At 38.2% G+C, this 23,504-nt stretch overlaps 1 protein-coding gene across 2 annotated transcripts in view; it reads left to right on the forward strand.

Annotated features, from left to right (window-relative positions):
- ADGRL2 (adhesion G protein-coupled receptor L2) overlaps positions 1 to 23,504 on the forward strand; it is a 691,023-nt gene that overhangs the window by 86,892 nt on the left and 580,627 nt on the right. The window contains exon 3 of one of the 2 annotated variants that reach the window (XM_063624180.1): positions 22,473 to 22,653. The exons of the other annotated variant lie outside the window; for it this stretch is intronic. The gene's annotated coding sequence lies outside the window, so the exon portion shown is untranslated. The remainder of the gene's footprint in view (positions 1 to 22,472; positions 22,654 to 23,504) is intronic. 2 annotated transcript variants of the gene reach the window in all.

Consider the following 23,504-nt stretch of genomic DNA (forward strand, 5'->3'; position numbering starts at 1 on the left):
TTACCTCTCTAGCAAGTCCTCTGCTCCTTTATTTATCTTTATGTGCCCTTTGAACACAGCAGAGGTTTATCCTTGCAAATGTCTGTCTATGGTAATTTCAGACTAACATCTGACAATTTAGCCACTTACACTTCACTCCGCAAACCTGTGCCTCACTAAATGCTACTTAGTGTCTTTTCTCTGGTCAAGAGACACCATTCTGGCTTTCTTTTCTGGAAATAAGAAATGGAGGCTATCTAGGCACAAGTATTTCACTCTGGTCAATGAAGCTTTGGAATGCATACATCTAATATAATAAAAATATTAAGTACTACCGTTTATTAAATCCTTACCATTATAAGTACTTTACCTACTATGTGCTTTATGCGTACCGTCATATTTAAATTCCGTTGAAAGAGTCGGACCGACTCAAAGAGTCGGACCCGATCGGGCTCAAACCAAAGACACGCTGGTCGCGGTCAAGAGATTTTATTGGAGGCACCAAGGCGACACCACACGGAAGAGGAGAAGGAAGGAAGAAGGGGCGAGCTGCTTAGGCGCTGGGTTTTTATACTCAGTGGGGCTACGTTGGCATCGGTGATTGGCTTAGGGGTGGGGTTTGAGTAAAAGGCAGGAGGTGTTCTTCCCTGATTGGCCTTCTCTTGGCGGGCTCGCGGGGTGGAGAACCGGGAACCGGGGGTGAAGAACCCAGAACCGGCGCCATCTTACTGTGCCCACGTTACGGATGTCTGACTAACGTCCGTAACAAGCATTATCTCCAGTTTACTTATGAGGAGCATGAAGCATGGGAGAAGGTAAGTCACAAAATCATACGACTTGCAACTAATGAGCTCGATTTAAGTCCAGGTCTGTCTAATTCTATTGTCCATACTGTCAACCATTATACTGTACTGCCTCCACAGGTAAAGGGTGTTTTGAAATATGGATAATATTGCTATCTCTACACCATGTGTAAAAAAGCACCAAATATACGCCTCTCACCCTTCCTCCTACTCCATCCTCACAAAAAAAAAAAAAAGCAACATTTTCTGAGCTTCAAAAGAAACCTCCTGCCTAGATGCCATGAATAGAAATAAAGTTTATTTCAGGAGGAAGGTTTTGAATATATTTGAAATATTTATGTTTTATACCTGCCTTCCGATGTAACTTTGCCGCCTTAGGGTCTTTATGGATACTAAGTCTCATCTATTTTTACCAACTTCTGCTAAATTATGCTGGAGGAACATGCTAATGCTAACAAAGGAGCCAGCTTGACAGAGCCCCAAGGAAGAAAAAAAAATTATCTATATTAGAGTAGTATTAGTCTAATCCTACATCCCAAAATGCCATACTTGGATTAACCAATCTCCATTAGATAAGCAGGAAATAAATTAGCAATGGAAGACTTGGCCCAACCTCTCTGCTGGAAGCATATTATTAAGAGACCATGCCCAATAGTGTTAGGGAGATATGTGTTTGACTATGATCTTGAAATCCAATGGGAAATAGAATGCCAACTGGCAAAGTTTCTTTTTATTAGTTCAGCCTCTCTTTCTTATATAATGCAGTGTGGGTAAAACTATACCTGTTTCATAAAGTCAGTCATCTAGTATAGACTGTATCTATCACTGAGTTACAAAATCTCCTGCAAAGTCTTGCTCTAATATAATCCATCTCATCTTATTGATTCACAATGTTTTTCTGAAAAATAATAATTGTAACTTTTTGTGCCCCGTCCAACCAAACCATACTTCCATAAAATTCCTTTCCTCTTTCATTGTTTGTACACACTTTTTTGATTGATAACATCTGCACATGAGAGTGTAAATTTCAACATTGTTGATGTTTCCAAATGGTTGTCAGTTCCAGCTGTTTGTTCTTTTCTCTCCAATGGAGATCTAACATCACAAAGGAAAAGAGGAAAAAAGAAAATATAACTAGTTCCCTACTCTCTCATTAGAGAGGAGATAAATTGGATGGTAAAAATTCTATTAGCAATTATATTTTTTAGAAATCAGAAATTCTCACCAAGTGATATTTAAACATCCCCAGTTGCCTCTATCACTTTGGGGTAGGGATGAGATTCGTGAATAGAGCCTGGTTTTGTAGAAGATTCAGATAACACACAAAACTCCATGCCTCAGGGGAAAAAAAAAAAAAGCATTGTACATATGTAGAATTTCATGAGAGGCATTCAAGAACGTTAAGTAAAACACCAATTACTTCATATATGAGGCCCTCTACAGCTAACAGTTCCTGTTCTTATTGTTCTCTAAATAAATCCTATGCCAGCTTAACTTTCTGGTAAGAAGAGAAGATTCTACAATCTTCCTCTCCCTTTTTAATTACTTAAGCATTGTTGTCTTGTTTTAATTTAGCAGCAGGGAAGAAATGCCAACGAGAGGCATGTGTGAATCAAGAGGTAGGAGGATGCTACCATGTAAGACCCCTATACAATCACCTAGCCAAAGTTTAATACTAAGAAAGGTTGTGCCAAATAAATGCATGAGAATAATAAACAAGGAATCTACACCATATAATAAATAAACCTTAAACAACCAAATAATAGTTGAACATCTACTATGCTAATACCATTGTCTTGCTTTTTTTTTTTGCTTTTTTCTCCCAGAATAAGAGTAATTCATTGTTTTTCTGAATATGAAAGTATTAACATGCTTATTGTGGAATTTACTGATATTTGAAAGTAACAAGAAAAAAGATATCATCCATGATCCTAACACCCTTCAGGGAAAAATATAAAACATTTTCACTTCTTTCTAGAGTTTTACTGCATACATCAATATATAGATGTCTATTTTCTATTTTAAAATGGAATTACAATATGTAGTTGCCTGTTTTTTTAAAAAATGCAAGTTTGGGTAGCTCTACACTTTCTCCTGTCAAATATAATGGGTGCCATAGATTTCTTGCTAAGGATTTGTCATTTATTATATATGTGTTATTATTTATTATAGAGTCTGACTAATTGACAAATCTTTTATCCACTCTTCATCTATTTGAAAATATACAGTAAATTGTTATTTATAGTCACTATATGGTGCTATAGAACACTAGAACTCGTTCTTCCTATTTAGCTGTAATTTTGTATCCACTAAACAAACTTTGTCTATCCCCCCCTCCTCCTGTACCCTTCCCAGCCTCTGGTAACCACTATTCTATCTTTACTTCCGTGAGATCAACTCTTTTGGCTTCTTCATCTGGGTGAGAACATATGGTATCTATCGTTTTGTGACTAGCTTATTTTATTTAATGTGATGTCCTCCAAGCTTATATATGTTGCCACAAATGACAGGGTTTTATTCTGTTGTATGGTTGAATATTATTCTGTTGTGTATATATACCACATTTCTTTATCCATTATCTGCCATTAGGCACTTTGGTTGATTCCATATCTTGGCTATTGTGAATAGTGCTGCCACAAACATGGGAGTGCAGGTATCTCATCAATATACTGATTTCCTTTGTTTGAATATATACTCAGTAGTTGGATTGCCAGATCATATGGTATTTCTAGTTGAATTTTTTTCCGGAACCTTCATGCTATTTTCCATAATGGCTACATTACATAAGAGTTCTCCTTTCTCTACATTCTTACCATTCTTACCAGCATGCTATTTTCCATAATGGCTGCACTATATGAGTTCTCCTTTCTCTACATTCTTACCATTCTTACCAGCATTTGTTACTTTTTGTCTCTTTTTTTTAAATTAATTAATTAATTATTTATTTATTTAGACAAGTCTTGCTCTGTCACCCTGGCTAGAGTGCAGTGTCACGATCTCAGCTCGCTGCAACATCCACCTCCCAGGTTCAAGCAATTCTCATGCTTTAGCCTTCTGAGTAGCTGGGACTACATGTGTGTGCCACCATGCCCAGCCACCACTCCCAGATGATTTTATATTTTTTGTAGTGATGGGTATTCACCGTGTTGGCCAGGCTGGTTTTGAACTCCTGGCCTCAAGTGATCCACCCACTTTGGCCTTCCAAAGTGCTAGGATTACAGGTGTGACATTTTTTGTCTCTTTGATAATAGCCATTCTATCTGGGGTGAGATGATATCTCATTGTGGTTTTGATTTGCATCTCCCTTAGGATTAGTAATGTTGAGCATTTTGTTCCTATACTTCTTGGCCACATGTATGTCTTTTTTTTTGAGAGAGATGCTTATTCAACTCATTTGCCTATTTTCAAATGAGATTATTTGGGGGTTTCTCAGGTTTTTGCTATTTAGTTGTTCAAGATCCTTGCATATTCTGGTTAGTAATCCTTTGTCAGATGAATACTTTGTAAATATTTTCTCCTATTCTGCTGGTTGTCTCTTCACTTGGTGGATTGTTTCCTTTCTTTGCTGTGCAGTAGCATTTCAGTTTGATATAACCCATTTGTCTATTCTTGCTGTGTTTTTGAGGTCTTCTCCATAAAATCTTTGTCCAGGCCAATGTCCTGAAGTGGTTTCCCTTAGGTTTTCCTCTAGCAGTTTTATAGTTTCAGTGTTTACATTTAAATCTTTAACCCATTTTGAGTTAGCTTTTGTATACAGTGAAGGATGGGGGTCTAGTTTCATTCTTCTGCATATGAATATCCAGTTTCACAGACTATTTATTGAAGAGACTGACTTTTGTCTAATAAATGTTCTTAGCAACTTTGTCAAAAATCAGTTAGCTGTAAATATGTGAATTTATTTCTAGGTTCTCAAGCCTGTTCTATTCATCTGTGTATCTGTTTTTATGCTAGTACCATGTTATTTAGCTTTTCAGTATATTTTGAAGTCAGATAGTGTGATGGCTCTGGCAATCCTTTCTGCTCAAGATTGCTTTGGTTATTCACAGTCTCTTGAGGTTCCATATTAATTTTAGGATTTTTTCCTATGCAATGTCATTGCATTGCATTGAATCTATAGATCACTTTTGGTTGTATGGTCATTTTTACAATGTTAATTCTAATACATGAGCATGGGACGTCTTTCCATTTTTGTGTCCTCTACAATTTCTTTCATCAATGTGTTTAGTTCTCCTTGTAGAGATTTTTACCTCCGGTTAAATGTATTCCCAGGTAATGATTTTGTAGCTATTGGATATGAGATTGCTTCCTTGATTTCTTTTTTCACTAGTTCATTGTTGGTGTATACAAATGCTATTGATTTTTGCATGTTAATTTTGTATCTTGCAACTTTACTAAATTTGGTTATTGGTTCTAACAGCTTTTTGTTAAGAGCTTTTAGGGTTTTCTATATATATGACCATGTTCCTGCATACAAGGAAAGTTTTACTTAGTCTTTTCCTCTTGGGTTGCTCTTGTTTCCTTTCTTTTGCCTGATTCCTGTGGCTAGGACTTTCAGTACTGTATTGAGCAAGAGTGGTGAGAGCGGGCATCCTTGTCATGTTCAAATTCTTAGAGAAAAAGCTTTCAGCGTTTTTCAGTTCAGATGTTAACTGTGGGTTTATCATATATGGTCTTTATTGCGTTGAAGTACATTCCCTCTATAACTAATCTGTGAGGGGTTTTATAATGAAGGGATACTGAATTTTATCAAATGCTTTTTCTTCATCTATTGAGATTATTTATCCTGTTTATGTGATTTATCATGTTTATTGATTTGTGTATGTTGAATCATCCTTGCATCCCTGGGATAAATTCCACATGATCATGTTGAATAGCTTTTTCATGTGCTGCTGAATTTGGGTTGCTAGTATTTTGTTGAGGATTTTTGCATATATGTCTATCAGGGATATTGGCCTCTAGTGTTCTCTGATTGTTGTGTTCTTGTCCGATTTTGATATCCTAGTAATGCTAGCCTCATATAGTGATTTTGGAAGAATTCTTTCCTCTTCAGTTTTCTCAAAAGGTTTAAGAACAATTGGTTTTCATTCTCCTTTAAATGTTTGGTATAATTCATCAGTGAAGCCATCAGGTCCTGTACTTTTCTTTGATGGGCTTTTATTTTTATTACTGATTCAATCTTGTTATTTGTGATAATTTGGTCAGGTTTTCTATTTATTTTTGGTTTAATCTTGGTAGGTTTTATGTGTCCGGGAATTTATCCATTTCCATTAGGTTCTTCAACATGTTGACATAGAGCTATTCATAATGGTTTCTAATGATTCTTTGTATTTCTGTGGTATTAGTTATAATGTCTCTTTTTTTTTGAGATGGAGTCTCGCTCTGTTGCCCAGGCTGGAGTGCAGTGGTGCAATCTCTGCTCACTGCAAGCTCCACCTCCTGGGTTCACACCGTTCTCCTGCCTCAGCCTCCCGAGTAGCTGGGACTAGAGGCGCCCGCCACCACGCCAGACTAATTTCTTGTATTTTTGGTAGAGACGGGGTTTCACCGTGTTAGTCAGGATGGTCTCGATCTCCTGACCTTGTGATCCGCCCACCTCGGCCTCCCAAAGTGCTGGGATTACAGGCATGAGCCACTGCGCCCAGCCCTTATAATGTCTCTTTTTTTGTTTCTGATTTTATTTATTTGGGTCTTTTCTTTTTTAGATAATTGTTATTATTTCAATTCTTTTAAATTTGTTGAGACATTTGCAGCCTAACATGTGGTCTATGCTGAAGAATGTTTGATGTGCTGATAAAAGGAATGTGTATTCTGCAGCTGTTGGATAAAAAGTTCTGTAAATGTCTGGTATTAGGTACATTTTGTCTAAAATGCAGTTTAAATCCAAGGTTTCTTGGTTGATTTTTTTGTCTAGATAATCTGTCCAGTGCTGAAAGTGGGATGTTGAAGTCCCCATCTATTATTGTACTGGAATCTGTCTCTCCCTTTAGGCTAATAACATTTGCTCTATATATCTGGGTGCTTGGCTTCGGGGTGCATAAATTTTTGTAATTGTTATATCCTCTTGCTGAATGGATCCCATTATATAATGACCTTCTTTGTCTCTTTTTACAGTTTTTTACCTAAAATCTGTTTTATCTGATGTAAGTATAGCTACTTCTGCTTACTTTTGGTTTCCATTTGCTTGGAGTATCTTTTTCCATCCCTTCATTTTCAGTCTATTTGTGTCTTTACAGAGTGACACAAGTTTTTTTGCATATAGCTGAGTGGTGTTTTTTCATACATTCAGTCACTCTATAACTTTTACTGTTTTGAAAAATTCTCTCTGTCTTTTACTTTTGACAACTTGACTATAATATGCCTTATAGAGAATCTTTGGGGTTGAATCTATTTGAGGAACTTTGAGCTTCCCGAATCTGAATGTCCATATCTGTATTAGTCTGTTTTCACACTACTATCAAGAACTATCTGAGACTGACTAATTTATGAAAAAAAGAGGTTTAATTGACTCACAGTTCCCAAAGCTTAACAGGAAGCATGACTAGGAGGCCTCAGGAAACTTGCAATCATGGCGGAAGGTGAAGGGGAAGCAAGCACATCTTACCATTGCAAAGCAAAAGAGAGAGAGAGAGATGGAGGAAGTGACACACACTTTAAAACTATCAGATCTCGTGAGAACTTACTCATGATCATGAGGACAACAAGGGGGAAATCCACCCCATGATCCAATCACCTCCCACCAGGCTCCTCCTCCAATTCAACATGAGATTTAGGTGGGGACACAAATCCAAACCATATCAATATCTCTGTTGAGATTTGGGGATTTTTCAGCTATAATTTTATTAAATAGGTTTTCTACGCCCTTTTCCATCTCTCTTCCTTCTAGAACTCCATAATACTAATAAATAGTTGTTCACTTAGTGGTATCACATAAGTCTTGTGGGCTTTCTTCACTACTTTTCTTTCTTATTTCCTTTTTTTTTTCTGATTGAGTAATTTCAAATGACCCATCTTCAAGTTCAAAGATTCATTCTTCTGCTTAATCAAGTCAGCTGCTGAAGATCTCGATTATATTTTTTATTTCATTCACTGAATTCTTCAGCTGCACAATTTCTGTTTCGGTCTTTTGATATCTATCTCTTTGCTACATTTCTTGTTCATATTATGAATTGTTCTCTTGATTTTATTAAATTGCCTATCTGTATTTTCTTATATCTTGTTGAGCTGCCTTAAGATTATTATCTTTAATTCCTTTTCCAGCAATTCATAGTTTCCTTTTCATTGGATCTGTAACTAGACAGTTATTATATATTTTTGGTGGTATTATATTTCCTTGCTTTTTCATGTTTCCTGTAGCCCTGTATTGATGTTGATGTCTGTGCATCTGGTGGAACAATAAATTCTTCCACACTTTCTACAGCAGCTTTTGTAGCGAATGACTTTTACTTGCAGTTAGGTTTTAGGTTGCTGGTTGGGAAAGGTATAGTGACTATTTTTCCAGGTTGACAGAATGGTGTTCTTAAGCTATATTCAACATTAACAATAACTGTGCATGCCTCAGTGGTCTAGGCTATAGAAGTCTGTGGCAGTGGTGCTGGTAGCATAGGTGATTAAGTTCCTCAGTGGTAAGGGCTTTGGGGGGGTCTTTCTGTTCCCATTTCCCCCCAGTGGAAAGTCTTATCTTAGGGTATGCCACTTGTCTGGTCTGACATGACCTACAAGCAACTGCAGCAGCGCTGGGTTCCAGGTGCAGGCACTAGGAACATCTTTGGGGCCCGTGTCAAGACTAAGAGTCTGTGAACCTATGGTAGCACCTGAACTTTGGGATTCAAGTTTGCTCTCTGTGGCAGAGATGAATGTAGGTTGCCCATAGAGCCAGGATCTGTGACTCTAAGGCACTGCCTAGAAGCTCAGGCCCTGGAAGCTGGATTGTAACTGTGATTTTACCCTTGGGAGACTGGAAACAGTACTGGGCCAACTCTAGGGAAGAAAGTGTGCTCTGGAGGTTTGGGCCTGGGGAGCAGTGTATGGCTGTAGTTGAGGAACCTGAGCCAGTAAGTCTCAGTGGCAATGTGGGTCACAGGGGATGAGGTGCTACATAGTGGTGATTCTAGACCCTGAAATAGTGAAGCTCAGCTGTATCCTAGACTCTGTTAGTCCAGGTGCAGCAGCAACAAGTACCCCAGAATGGCTGGACACAGCTGTCTTTTGGGCCCCAGGGAGCAGCACAGCAATGACTCCGCTTCCTAGAAAGAAGGGTATCTCAGCAGTTCAGACTCTAGGAAGTGGGTCCAGCTCCAGGGAAGTAGAGTACTAGAGTTATGTGGCCTTTAGGGTGAGATGTCTTAGCTCAGCCAGCGCTGTGTTTCCCAGGGATGTGAGGTACTGCATCAGCTCAGCCCTAGGATGCATAGCTGTTCAGTTTGGCCAAGGAAGGCAACATTTTCTCAGGGAGCAATGTGCCTTCTTCAACTCAGGCCCAGGAGTGTGGCTGTTCTGAACAGCTCAGGTAGCATTTCCTCAGGAGGCAGGGTGCTACTTTAGCTTAGGTACTAGAATTTGTGGCCACTCTGGGCAGCCAAGGCATAGCTTCCTCGTGTCAGGGCACTGCTTCAGCTTTGGCACCAGGAAGGTGGTGGCCAACGTACTTGCTCTGGGTGGCCATAGTATTGTTTCTCCAGGAGGCAGTACCACTTCAGCTCAGGCACGGAGGGATGAGACTGTTCTGGGATGCCTGGTGCTGCTTCATACCCAGGCAGCTCCCTCAACTGCCTGGAGTTCACACGGGCAGGGGACCCCAGTGTTGAAGACTGTAGTTGTCCAAGGTGCTGCTTGGGGCAACTGGGATCCTCTTGCTTACCTGCTCCCTGTAGGGAGAAGTTCCTCCTGGTTCCCAGCTGATCTCAGCTGTGGGAAGATGTGTGGTGGAGGCCAGGTACTTCCTTCTGTTCTCTATGTGGCCATGCTGAGTTTCTGTGCTCTCCAGGCTCTCTGTAGCTTGTTTAATGTATGCCGGCACTGTCCTTTAGTTATTGTATTAAAATATAGTTTATTTGTTGTTTTGGCTGTCTTTGTTGGGGAGATGAGTGCTAGGAGCTTCTAGTTGACCATCTTGCTCTGTCCTCCTCATTTTGCATGTTTATGAGAGTGCTTGATTTCTAAGAAATTTTTTTCAGCCAGTCAACCTCAGGAAATGTCTCAGTTGTCCCTGAAGTCACTAAGCGCATCTTTTCCAGATGCCTGTTCAAACTCACTGTGCATTAGGGCGTTATCTGTTAAGAGGAATAAAACCCACATAAGTGTGTCCCATTTTTAACTTTTAACTTCAAAATAAAATAAGCCCAAATGTATATATTCTGTTTATATATCTAGAAACATCCTCTCCTTAAAGATAATAACTTGTTCAGCCATAGAGAAGAAAAGAATGGGAATAAAGATTTCCCTCTAAAGGATTAAAGTTAGTAATTGTTCGTTTGTTTGTTTGTTTGTTTTGCAATTCCAAGAGATGTAACTACACGGACATAAATTGATAAGGAAAGATTTAGCAGATGGCATACTTCCTTTTAAAACAGGTAGCCAAATTAGTCTATCTTCCTTCTTTCTCAAATACCACTGAAATCTAGCGTCTTTACTTGACTAAATGAGAAGATCACTGTCTCCCTATACTATGGGGTCCTGATAGGATCCTTGCTGTTTTTCTTAGCCTAGTGCTCTTACACACAAACAGACAGCACCATGGCTGGGAAATTGAGGTCAGGAGGGAATATGCCACTCTGCCTGCCAGGCTCCCTAGTATGTTATTCCACCTGCTGAGTACAGAAACTTCTCTCCAGAGTTCAACAGAGAAAGTGCTTCCGTGATTAATCACATACAATTTCCTGCACCCAGGGGTCACTGGGTGATGATTCTTTGATACATATCAAGAGAATCCACCATATAAAGGTGATATTACTGCTGCCATCAACTCTCTTGGTATACATTATTCTAACCTATAGGTTTAACCGTAGCCAGCTTATTTTAATAAGATTTCAGAAAGAGAATCAACTCAAAACTGCTACAACTACTGTGAAAAACAAAACAAAACAAAAATTCCTCCTGAACTTCCTACCCTCCTCTGAAACAAAATAACTCAGGTTTCTCTTAAGTTGACCTTGTTTTTCCTATTATCTTCCATTTTCTTAGTATTATCTTTTGTGCATATTTTCTATTTGAAACGACCCTGAAACAGCATTGTCCACAGAGCATTCTTGTTCTCACAGCCTCCAACATGCCATGCATGTGCACCAGTCTTTATTCAAACTCTCACCATCACTCTCAAACAGCCTGTCAGAAGCCAGAGAGTTTTGTGGATTAATAAGGCAAACATTGACTGTGCAGCTATCTCATTTCATGCTGAACACCATGCTAGGTGCCAGAGATAAAAGAATAAGCAAACCACAAATAATTCTTACATTCATGGAGCTTTCAGTATAGTGGAGAAGACACTCACTTTGCAAACAACCTTTTATTAAAATATGTAATAAAAACTGTGACAAGTGTAGAATGGAAAGGTTCACTCAGTTGAAAGAAGGCCTAACCAACAGGTCTTTACCTACTCAGACAAATCTTGGAAGATGTCCTTGATGAGATGACCTTGGTAACAACAATTAATCCCAGAATAGTAACAATAAAAAGAAAAAGGGACTATTGGAATGTACGTAACACTTTTCCTTGTTTTTTGTTTTGTTTTGTTTTGTTTTGTTTTGTTTTGTTTTGTTTTTCGAGACAGAGTCTCCCTTTGTTGCCCAGACTGGAGTGCAGTGGCACAATCTCAGCTCGCTGCAACCTCTGCCTCTCGGGTTCAAGTGATTCTCACACCTCAACCTCCAGAGTAGCTGAGACAGGCGCACACCATCACTCCCAGCTAATTTTTGTATTTTTAGTAGAAATGGCATTTCACAGTGTTGGCCAGGCTGGTCTCAAACTCCTGAGCTCAGGTGATCCACCCACCTCAGCCTCCCAAAGTGCTGGGATTACAGACGTGAGTCACCGTGCCTGGCCATAGCACTTTTTCTTTAATGATGGTACCTCTAGGTTGGCATATCAAAAGTAGTGTTATTATCAAATAATAAGTGGGTACTCTTGGAAAAAAGGTTTAAAATTTAAAGATGTCAAAATCCACATTTACATACATTCTGCAGTGTATGTGTTTCTATATTTGTACATTTATCTACCACTCTTCCTAGGATGACAGAGAGAGATGGTAGTCAGTAAAGCCAATGTCTTTGATTTTTTCTTTTTTTTCTTTTTTTTTTTTTTTTTTTTTTTGAGACAGAATCTCTCTCTGTTGTCTAGGCTGGAGTGCAGTGGCATGATCTCGGCTCACTGCAAACTCTGCCTCCGAGGTTCTAGTGATTCTCCTGCCTCAGCCTCCCGAGTAGCTGGGACTACAGGCGTGCACCACCACACCCAGCTAATTTTTGTATTTTTAGTAGAGACAGGGTTTTGTCATGTTGGCCAGGCTGGTCTCCATCTCTTGACCTCATAATCCGTCCACCTCAGCCTCCCAAAGTGCTGGGATTACAGGCGTGAGCCACCTCACCCGGGCGTCTTTGATTTTTATCAGAAGATCTGATTACAGTTTCTTACTTGGTAGTTAAATATGAGTTCACTCTACAGCATGGTGAAGCTGTGACACCAAAATCAGATATACAGCATACCAACCACCTTGCCGCCATCTACTAGCTGTATGATCTTAGGCAAGGTAATCAACTTTGAAGCCCCAGTTATCTTTACTTTAAAAGGAAAATAATGTTTGTATCGTAGAAAGGTCCTGTGAAAATTAAATGAGAATATTTTATAATAAACGCTTGCATAGTGTTTAGTATGTCCCAGATACTGTTCCAAGAACTTCCCAATATTTAATCAATTTATCTTCATAATAAACCGATGAAGAATGTTTTTTAATGAGTTTTTAATCACATTTTATATATGAGGACATGGAGGTGTAAGGATGTTATTGGGCCAAGACAAACAACTAGTAAGAGGCAAAGCTCAGATTCAAAGCCAGAACTTAAACTCTCAGTCACTTCACTCAGTAACTTTGAATAAGTATAAAGCAATGGAAAAAGTGTTTGATAGGTTGTAAGCGTTTCCAAATGTTAATTACTTTCAATATAGTTAACTTTTTAATCCATATTCTAGTAAATAGTCGTTTCAAATTTCCTCAAACAAATACATTTCTCCAGGTGGAGATTTAGATCTCTTCTTCCTTTTCCTTAATTTCTTACTCTTCCATCAAAATTATCATTTCTTTCTTGTGCATTCTTATTAATTCCACCTAAAAGATATGTGGTATCTCCTTATCTTTAATTTAATTACAATAGAAGAGTAAACAAATCAAGATGACTATTAATATTTATAGATTTGTATAATATCTGAATTGAATATAAATATGGCTTTTAGCAAAAATTCTAAAAGCTATGTTGACATTCTAGAATAGTTTTTCAGGTATTCCTCAAGAGTGTTGAGGTTCTAATACATAAATTCATCTTTCCTTGTCTTCTCCACTTGGAAGTTACTATGTTGGCTTATGGAACAGAGTACATATACTGCCCTGAATTTTATGATGGTGCTGTAATAGGCCTTTTTAGGCATATGCAAGTGTAGCATGAGGAATGCCCACTCTGAAGAGCAGCATGCTTTCTTTCACTTTCTCAGGGAAAGTCAGTTTCACTGAGACACTATCCGTTATTCAACATCACACACAAAAATGGGAAGAATGAAGTCATTTTTGGCATTGGCAATGATTCTGTATTAATTTAGTATTGGATGTACTGCTACATATTCAGAGAACTGAATACCCCAAATGTGATATTGGAAAATACCATTTCAGTCCAGGTGTGGTGGCTCATGCCTGTAATCCCAATACTTTGGGAGACAAAGGTGGGAGGATTACATGAGCCCAGGAGTTCAAGACCAGATCCGATCTCTATGAATAATTTTTAAAATTAGCCATGGGGTTATTGCCCACCTGCAGTCTCAGCTACTAAGGAGGCTGAGGTGGGAGGATCACCTGAGCCCGGGAGGCGGAGGCTGCAGTGAGCTGTGATTGTACCACTGCACTCCAGCCTGCATGACCAAAAAAAAAAAGGAAATAAAAAGAAAAATACTATTTCATATATTGAACAAAATATCTCACATTTTCAAAATAATAATAGGGATTATTTTCATAAGGCCTCTTATTTTCCAACAAGTTTAAAATCAGTTGAACAGTCTCCACATCTCCCCCAAAAAGTCATTATGAAATCATAATTATGACATGTAAAGGAATTGTTTTTATATATAATACCTATATATTCTTTAAAAGAAATATTTCATTTCCTTTTAAAATCAAATAAAGTGTTATCTCCTCATAAAAAGTTATATAATTTTAGTCCTCTTGAAAAAGATTATAATTAATCTGAGGTTTCAGGCACATAATCTATTAGCAGAAAAATTTCCCATCTTTACTGTAATTATCTTGAAAAAGTTTGAGAAGAGACTTTGAATAATCTTAAAGCATACCTTAAAGTATTTTGAATATTGCTGTCTTTACTGAGATCAGACCAAGAGGAAGTACACTCTTAGCTGCAGTATGAAAGATTTAGGCTAAAAACAGAAATGGCCTCCAGTAAAGTTTTTACATCCTGGAATTTGTTTTATCAGTGCAAATCACAGACCCTCTGTGTTAAGGGCTTCACAATAGAATTTTCACCTTTCAAATACAACTGAAGTTTAACACTGCTTTGAGATAAGGCATGAACTGAGTGACATCTTAGCTTCGTTTGATCCTTCACCTTGAAGGACAGACTACACGGGACCATAATGGCACAAATCTTGAGTGAAGAAGTGAAACCAATTTTGCTAAAACATCTGAAATATACTCTTCCTAAATAGTAACATCTGGTGGTACAGAACATCCCAAGGAGTCTTTGTTCCCAGGAGGCTTCTCAACCCAGTTTTTTGCCACCCAAGAGGCTTAGGTAATACAGCTAGGGTCAGAGAAACGCAGCCATCCGTCCAGCCTCTGGGCTGTTCTTTAAATAAAATTGCTTCCCTAACTCTCTTCACTCTCAAGTTTTGAATACAATGCAGTTTCAACCATTGCTATTGATATTTTTCTGTTAATTAAAAATAACAAATGACATTGTTGTCTGAGAGGAGTTATGCTCTCAGTAGTAGATGCCACCAGAGCCTGGAAGTCAGACTTTGGGGAAAGCACAACTCTGCTCCCCAGTCAGCAACATCTGCGATATGAAAAGGGGACTCTCGAGGTTAAAACCAATTTGAGCTTGTCAGTCTCTAGGCAAATGCTGCAGAATCCTCAGGAACAGCTTGTGACGAGGGAGTGTTGAATGGAAATAAGCTCAATAAGCCTTCTGGTTTGGATCATTGAGAATACTGGTGTTTTAAATTTTTTATTTATTTGTTATTGTTCTGTTTCATTTTGTTTTGAGTTACATTTGGGTTGAGCTCCTTATTCCTTGTCTGGTGTCTCTGGAAGAAATGTGTATTTCTGTGAGATATATTTCCTCCCGTCTCCAGAAATCTTCATGAAAGAGAAGTTCATTGCTACCATCTGTACTTGGTTTAGAAGAGCTTTGATTAATAAGGACCACCCTATTGTTCATTTGTCTAACATGTGGAAATATTTGTAATCTGTTTCTGGCGAGAGAGATTTCAGCAAGGACCTGGTTTGACTTTCAAACCCACATTGCCAATGAAAACCAGCCTCCTGGATCCAGAGGTCAGTGGGGGAACAAGCAAAGGTGTTTTACTCTCCCTTCACCCTCTCCCCCAAACACCAACACCTGTTAGAAGTGAGGTTAAAAATATCCTGTTGGAACTCTGAGACAGAGACCCAATTCCATCCTGAAAGAGGCTCCGATGTATGGTGTATAATGAAAGCTGGAGACTGCCCACTGTTACACATCATTATCATTCAGATCATGAAAGAAAATGAAATGGTTCAAGCAGATAACAGCTGTTTTTATTCTGCTTTTCAAAGATTCTCTTAAACAACGATTCTCTTAAACCTGATCTCATGGCTTTTATTTAAGGGTGAACACCCAATTGTAAACATAGGAGAGATGCATTCTCATGATGTCAGTAATAAAAGCATGTATAAAGCAGCATGTGTATTCTGGAAAGCTAACTAACCATTAAAGCCAAGAAACATAGTCTGGCACAAATCTGATTATGTGTCCAAGAGGACTTGATGGTATGCACATAAGAAAATGTAATGAAATAGCGGGAAGGAGAAAAGAAGGGAGAGGGAGGAGCCAGAGGGTTGAGGGGGGGCTGTTTCATGTTTGTGAGATGTTAGCAAAATCAGAAAAAGGCAGAGCTGCCAAGATCATCTGAGAAAGGGGTTAGCACAGCAAGCAGAAATGCAAGCAATTTTGTTTGTTTGTTTCACTATCTGTTGTATTACAGGCTCACCTCATTGCATTTTCATCTATTAGTTATAGACAATGAGGTTGTTACACAAGACACACACAGGAAAAAGGTAGAGGCCCCGTCTTTCTTGAATCAGGAGTTCAGATCTCATTTGTTACGGTGTACATCTATTGTGTTTGTAATTGCTGTGATCATTATCATAAGCATTAGGTATAGCTTGCTTGAGGAATTCAGGACCACACATTGCTCATCAGAATTCTGTATAAATAAAATAGGATGCAAAGGAATTTTGATGGAGTAAACCTTATACAAGCTAATCTAATAGGTATTTGTTGTAATTTTTCATTTTGTAAAATTACAGCAAAAACATAAGCAATCTCTCCTAGATGCACTGTAACACGGAATGCTCATTTTTTTAAAAATTTCTTCCTATTTCTTCTCATAGTAGGTAGCATCCTTTATTAAATGGGTCACTGTATTAATTAAAGTAAATATAAACCATTCCTTACTGTACTTGTTAAAAGTTTTTGTGTCTGAGGAAAATATTTGTCTGTATATGCATATAAAGTTTACACCTAACGTTAGCATACAAACCACACTAATTAAGATGAGTTCAACAAGCAGTTTAAAATTGGGAATCTGCTGTTCGCGTGCCTAGACTTGTACTTAGAAAAAATAGAAGGCATAAAAATGTCAGCTCCATAGATTTGCTGCTAAAAGACCCTTATTCACTCGTGCATAAAATACAACTACCCCCAAGGGTGTGCACGTTTACAAACGCAAATTAATCTTTACTTGCCCAATGCACAAACTATAATGGATTTCAGAACTGAGCAATATAAACTAAATATGAGATCATTTTTGATATCTCTGCTAAAGAAAACTATAATGTATGGTTTGGGATCCTAAATTATAGCTGGATTTTCTGCTCTTAAGCGTTCATTAGTTTACATGGGAGGGGCCAAAGAAATAAAGTAGCAACCGTTTGTACCAATGTATGATTTTCTATTTCTTTGGATCAAATAGGAAGTGATGTGTGGACTTAAACTGTTTTCAAATGGCCTTTCCAGTTCTGTTAGAAGCAATGTTCAGACTCAACTGCCAAAATTTTTGTTCAGTGTGAAAAATGCTGATTCCATGGGCTTGTGTTAAAATATAGCACACACACACACCTAATAATCTAATGTCCTATCTATTGTTGGGTATGACTCTGTCTGTTAGCTTTCCGTGTTGTGAATTATCTGGATTACAAACCCCTGTTCTTTTTCTTTCCTTCTCAGTATCTGTGTAGTGATCATTTTCCTGCTCACTGGTGTATCCGCTACTAAAATACAAGTGAAAATAAAAGGAGAATATAAAGGAGACACCTCCTACCTCTGGAAGGAACACAAAAAACACACACATTTGTACCAGTTAGCAGCCCTAAATATCTGTTGAATAAATGGTTTTAAACAGTTCACTGAAATACATATTTTGAATCTGCAAATGTATCCTGGAACACAGAAGCTGTGTAGGTTAGGCAGCTACGGTATAGCTCTAAAATTCAGAGGATCCCTTCTATTTTTGGCACAGAAGATAGTCACATGGCTATGAAACATGAATTTGGATGCCAAATGAATAACAAGCTTGGAGGCTGAGCTCCCAGTGACTTCAAACATCTGTGAAGTGAAAATATCACTGTACCAAGGCGTGCTACTGTATTGAAAAGAATTACTGTTACTGATCATTTTCTTGCTTTAAATAAAGTACATCTCTTCTCATGGGAGCAGGTGTAAGGGTGACTTTATGAATCTCCATTAGTCAAATTACAAATGGACACCCTCCCCTATTCTTGTAAATCCGTGCAAACAAAATTACAACTTTTTAACATCTCAAATGAAGAAGTGTGCAATTTGTTAGCAAGAAAGGATAAATTTCACCTTCCCACTTCTCCAGGATTCATAGTAATCCAAAATCAAGACAGCACAGACACTTTGAAAATCTGCCCTTTTAGCCCCTGCCTTTGGTATATTAATGACTACAAGATGTTGGACGCATATTTGAGCAGTAAGAAGAACCTGCTTCCCAAAGGGAAAAAGAAACTGGGAACAGACCCAGAGAAACAATAAGTTAGTGGACAGGTCTAAGAAACTGAATATCAGCACGTTCCAAAGCTTAGTAACAAAGCTTAGACTGTCACCTGATCTTTACATGAAAGTCAGCCCAAACCCTTTCTATTATTATGACATCTAGAGCATGACTTATTTTTCATAAACAGATATTTTTCTTACATTGGGATTTATCCTACGATGCTACAATTAGCATTCTGCCATTCTTTTTTGTCATAGTCATACAATGGTTTGCTATCTACCTTTAAAAAGTAAAGAGTTAACAGAGAAGGGAAATTTGTATTAGGTCCTGCATTGAATTTAGGTTCCTCTTTAAAGGATGCAGTAAAACAAAAATGTCCTGCTTTCAAAATGCTTATTTCGGATTGGAAGAGCATTCTCACCCAGGTACCATTCTTTCCTTCTTTTACTTTTCTGCCAATTGTCTTACCTTTCCTCCACACATACGTGATGCAGATGAGCACTGGCCTCCAAGCTCCAAGCATCAAAGGAATTAGGTCAGACCAGAAGAAATCAGGTTGCAGGCAAGAAAAAAATTTTAATAAAATAGGAGCTATGCCAGCCTGGAGCTCCTGTATTCCTTCAGGCAGACTAACAAGCCCTGGCCTTAGATGTAACAGTGTTAGGTAATTGATATGTGGGAGAAAAGCAGAGATGTTTGAGAAACCAAAGATTTGTATAGTATTAGCACATGACGATATGTTGAATTTATTTAAAGCCGGTTTGTACATAGTGCTCTGATGGGCTTGGTGCTCAGCCCTAAAACAGTTGCAATTAAAACTAATTCCAGGAAAAGAGAAAAGCTCTAGTGCAATATCTGTTTGCTATAAATTATGAGTTTTTAAAAGTCGCTTTGTATTTGTATTCCATCTGAGATCAGTGGTCTTTTAAAGCATATATTAAGTGTACACAGAAAATTAATTTTATGTTAGCATGTTTAATGCTTACTTACTCAAACAGCATATTATCTTCTTTTGAGTTATTTTAAGGACAAAAAATAGAAAGAGATTGTATTGGAAAATGTCCATACTTAGTTCATTCTCCAGATGACCATTTTAGTTGCCACTATTAGTGGCTCCAAAATGATTGGAGGAGTAATTCAAATTCAACCTATCACATTATCCAAGGGCATTCTATGAATAGCTGCAACCCAGAGCAAGTTCTGGCAAAGATGCAAAGGCAGGGTATCAAAGTCAGCAATAACATTTAGGAGTGCTTTCCAGAGTTGGCAAATGCAGATGAGAATATTTATATGTCATCTCTCAAACTATAGAAAGTATTTTGGGAAAGATATTTTTCACAAGTCTTAGATTAGCCATTATAGCAATTTAAAGGAGGTTTTTTTCTTTTTTGGATGATGAAACAAACCTTTGGGTGATGCCAGTCACATTTACACATCATCTCATTTAATCCACATAGCAGCCCCATGAGGGAGATATTGGTGTCGTTAGCATCTACATTTGTGATGAGAAACTGAGGCACAGGCATTAAGCACCTTGCTAAAGACCTCAAAGTTAGAAGGTAGCAAAGAGAGAAGTTGAATTCAGGAATCTGAGTGAATTTCTAGAGGTTTTCCTCACTACTGGAAACAGTTTTAAAGTTTTAAGAAAGGGCCAGGTGCGGTGGCTCACCCCTGTAATCCCAGCACTTTGGGAGGCTGAGGCGGGCGGATCACAAGGTCAGGAGATCGAGACCATGGTGAAACCCATCTCTACTAAAAATACAAAAAATTAGCTGGGCACAGTGGCAGGCGCCTGTAGTCCCAGCTACTTGGGAGGCTGAGGCAGAAGAATGGCGTGAACCCGGGAGGAGGAGCTTGCAGTGAGCTGAGATCGCGCCACTGCACTCCAGCCTGGGCAACAAAGCAAGACTCCATCTTAAAAAAAAAAAAAAAAAAGTTTTAAGAAAGGTGAAGCCTCTTTGGTTTCTGAATGTAGTAAGTCTCAGATTCTGATAGCTCTCAGACATCTCTTCAAAAAGGATCATCAGTAAGATCATTTTAACCAAGGGAAAAATATTATCCTACTTAACATGTATTGAGAAATTATTTCTACCAAACGAACATAAGTTTTTCATGCATAAATTCACATAATACTCACTATAAGATATACAGTTACTATCCCCGGTTGAAGAAAGGGAAATTGATGCAGAGAAAAGTTGAGTAATTTCACTTAGGTTAACAGGTAGACAGAATAAGAGCCAGGATTCAAGCCCAGGAAATCTGGTTCCAAAGGCAGTGTATGTAACCACGAAACTTTATTGCCTCCACAAGTCATTATTAATTGAATCATTATATCATGTTGTGTTTTCAGGAATGGAATTTTGTTAAATGATTTTGTGAAAATAAATGAATACCAATAATTAAGGACACACTTTGCATATACCATGCTTTTTGTCTAGAATTATCTTTGTTCTTCACCATCTTCTCTTACAGTTCAACTTTAATGTTAGCCTTCCCAGATCCACCTCTCTAACTTAGAAGCCTTTCTATCTTCATAGTGTAGTGCTATCATATCATCTATCACATAGTGTAGTAACGATATACTTAACTTTCTCTCCACTTGGACTCTAAGCTCGCTGGGGGAAGAGACTCCATCTTCTATGTCTTTCTATCACTAGTAATATTACTTGTTATGTAGCAGCCGCCTAAAACAGGTTGGATTTACAAGTGGATGAAAGAAGAAAATAATTGATAAATACTTGGTTGCAATAGATGGATAATTGGGTGAAGGATGGTTAGATTTATTGATGGATGAATACATGGATGGATGGAAATATAAAAGAATAAGTGACATACACATAGGAAACATATGAATCAGTCCAATGTGTGTGCCAGTTTTAAACAGACAGAGCTTCCTGGGTGTATTTCTAAAAAGAGGAACTTTTTAAAAAAAATTCAGTCATTTTTCTACCTTATCTTTAATTACTGTTCTTTTTTCTATTGTTTTATTTTAATGGCCATTAATGATGACTCAGTAAGCTGGTGATAAATTTGTTCTTGGACGTTTTCTCTACTTCTTTTATGCATATATCAAAGTTTTTGGCTTGATTTCACTCCTCTTAAGTAAAGGGGACTTTTATTCCTCTAATTACCTTTGAGTTCCTGCAGTGAATGCACTGCATTCCTGACTCCCTGGATGTAGCCCTCCACTCCCCTCAGCCATTTGCCTAGCAGGCGCTACTTGAAGGTTTGGCCTCTAGAACCCCTACTAGATTTAGCAATGAAAGCAGCATAAAATCCTAAGCCTACTGTCAAGTGTGAATCCTGTACTTCAGAACAGATATCTCATCCTGGCCTCAAAAAGAAACAGACCACATAATATTTCCAATATTATAATAAATTCATCCACTCCAAGTATTGTGTTATATTGACTCAGCAGGCAGAGCAGGAAAAAAAAATGTTTTTGTCATCGATAACCAAAGTATTGTAAGAAAACATTAATTTCACTTAAAAAAAAAAAGACATGGAAACTGTAGGCTACCATTATGGATGCCCTTATGATATAGCTTATAAATACAATATTCTGTTAAGAACGTAATTGCTAGAGACATTGCTCCATGAAAGATGTGGGGTTGTTTACAAGAAAAAAATGTCACGTCCTCCTTTGAGAGTTGTTTCGGATGATTACTTATCAGGGTTTAAAAATATAAAGGCAAATAAAGATTGGTCTTTCTACTTGAGGTCAGTAGATCACTGATTTTTGTCAAGAAAAAGAGTTTATTCGATTTCCTTATACACTATCAGATAGCTTCTCATTTTTTATGTGACAGACTATGTAATTATTTTTCACGGTGGTATATTATCTATCTCCGTATATACACACATACACATACATATTTACTCTATGACACTGCATTTACTGTGGAAGTGTACCAAAATCTATTTAAGATGCAAACATCAAAGAGGAAGGGGAAAAGGAGTCCTATTGCCACTATGTGTAGATATCTGTGAAAGTCGCCTAAAGACCAATTGATCAAATACAAAAATCATCACAACTGCTAAAGGCGGCCAACATAATCTTTTAAAGCAAATGCAAAAGTAGATGCTGAAAAATGTGGGTTACCAAAGCATTCTTTACCTCTGGCTCCCCACTCTGTGCTGTCTCATATTCTTGAAAGTCTCATTGGGATGCTTGGTAAACACACTTCACCTTTCTTTCTTCAGTTTCAGGGTAGAAAGGGTCCCTTTAACTCCTGAAGACAGTAAATCACAGTCTGTGTGGTGGTTCTCAGAAGACACTTAAAGGACTGAACTGGATGCTCTACATAGCACCCTTGCCAAAAGGGTTCGGAAATGACTTCCAGCTTCCCACAGTAATAAAATGGCACTGTTTGGCATCTTCGAGGTAATAAAAGTGAATTTTTTCCATTCTAGTAAATGAGAGGCCTGGTTGTTTTAAAAACTGATTTAAATTCGTGTGTTTTCCTCACATGATAGAGTGTGATATGAGCACACTTAGGTGAACTTCAGACCACCTCAGAACGTTACCATCAGCTCTCTGGGGCAGAACAGATGTGCCGGTGGGTGGTGCAAGGGAGGCTGGAAGGATGGCCAGGTGCCCTGGACACTGCCGCCGTGATACGATAGGTGGCGCTCTCCCCTCTGAGTCTGTGTGGACGATCTCCGAACGTGCTCTTTGGAGGATATTATTTTGCTTGAAGGAAACGTCTTGGACGTTCATCAGTGTTTCTGGCACTGTTGAACAGCTGCTGAGTCTCATAGCAGACTCTGGCTGTATTTTGGTGATGGGAAAAGCTTTAGAAAACAGATTTCCTGTCTTTAAGGAGGAGGCTTATGTTAGGCATTATTGTCATTTGTATACAAGACTTTTTATAATTCGATTTCACTCTCCACCCAGTTGCAGAGGAAAATCTTTTGTCATTCCTATTTGACTCACAGGGTCTAGGAAGAAGTTTGATCATCTTCCATTTCCTATCTGGCTATTCATAAGACAGCTGCATCTCTGTGATTTCTCCTAGACTACACAATGCTACCAACTGACAACAAGCGTTGTATAAAGAAAGGCCACCTTTCAGAAAAGGAACCTGAACATTAAAAGCTTGTCAACCAAACCCACGGGATATAGCTTTTATTCCTTATTTCAACTGCACCAGAAGTGGAAATTATAACACTTTTAAGCAGAAAAGACAAGATTGATACTTTTTACATAGAATCCAACCCACATTTGTCTTTGTT

The sequence above is a fragment of the Symphalangus syndactylus genome, chromosome 12, assembly GCF_028878055.3.
Source record: "Symphalangus syndactylus isolate Jambi chromosome 12, NHGRI_mSymSyn1-v2.1_pri, whole genome shotgun sequence".
Taxonomy (NCBI): domain Eukaryota; kingdom Metazoa; phylum Chordata; class Mammalia; order Primates; family Hylobatidae; genus Symphalangus; species Symphalangus syndactylus.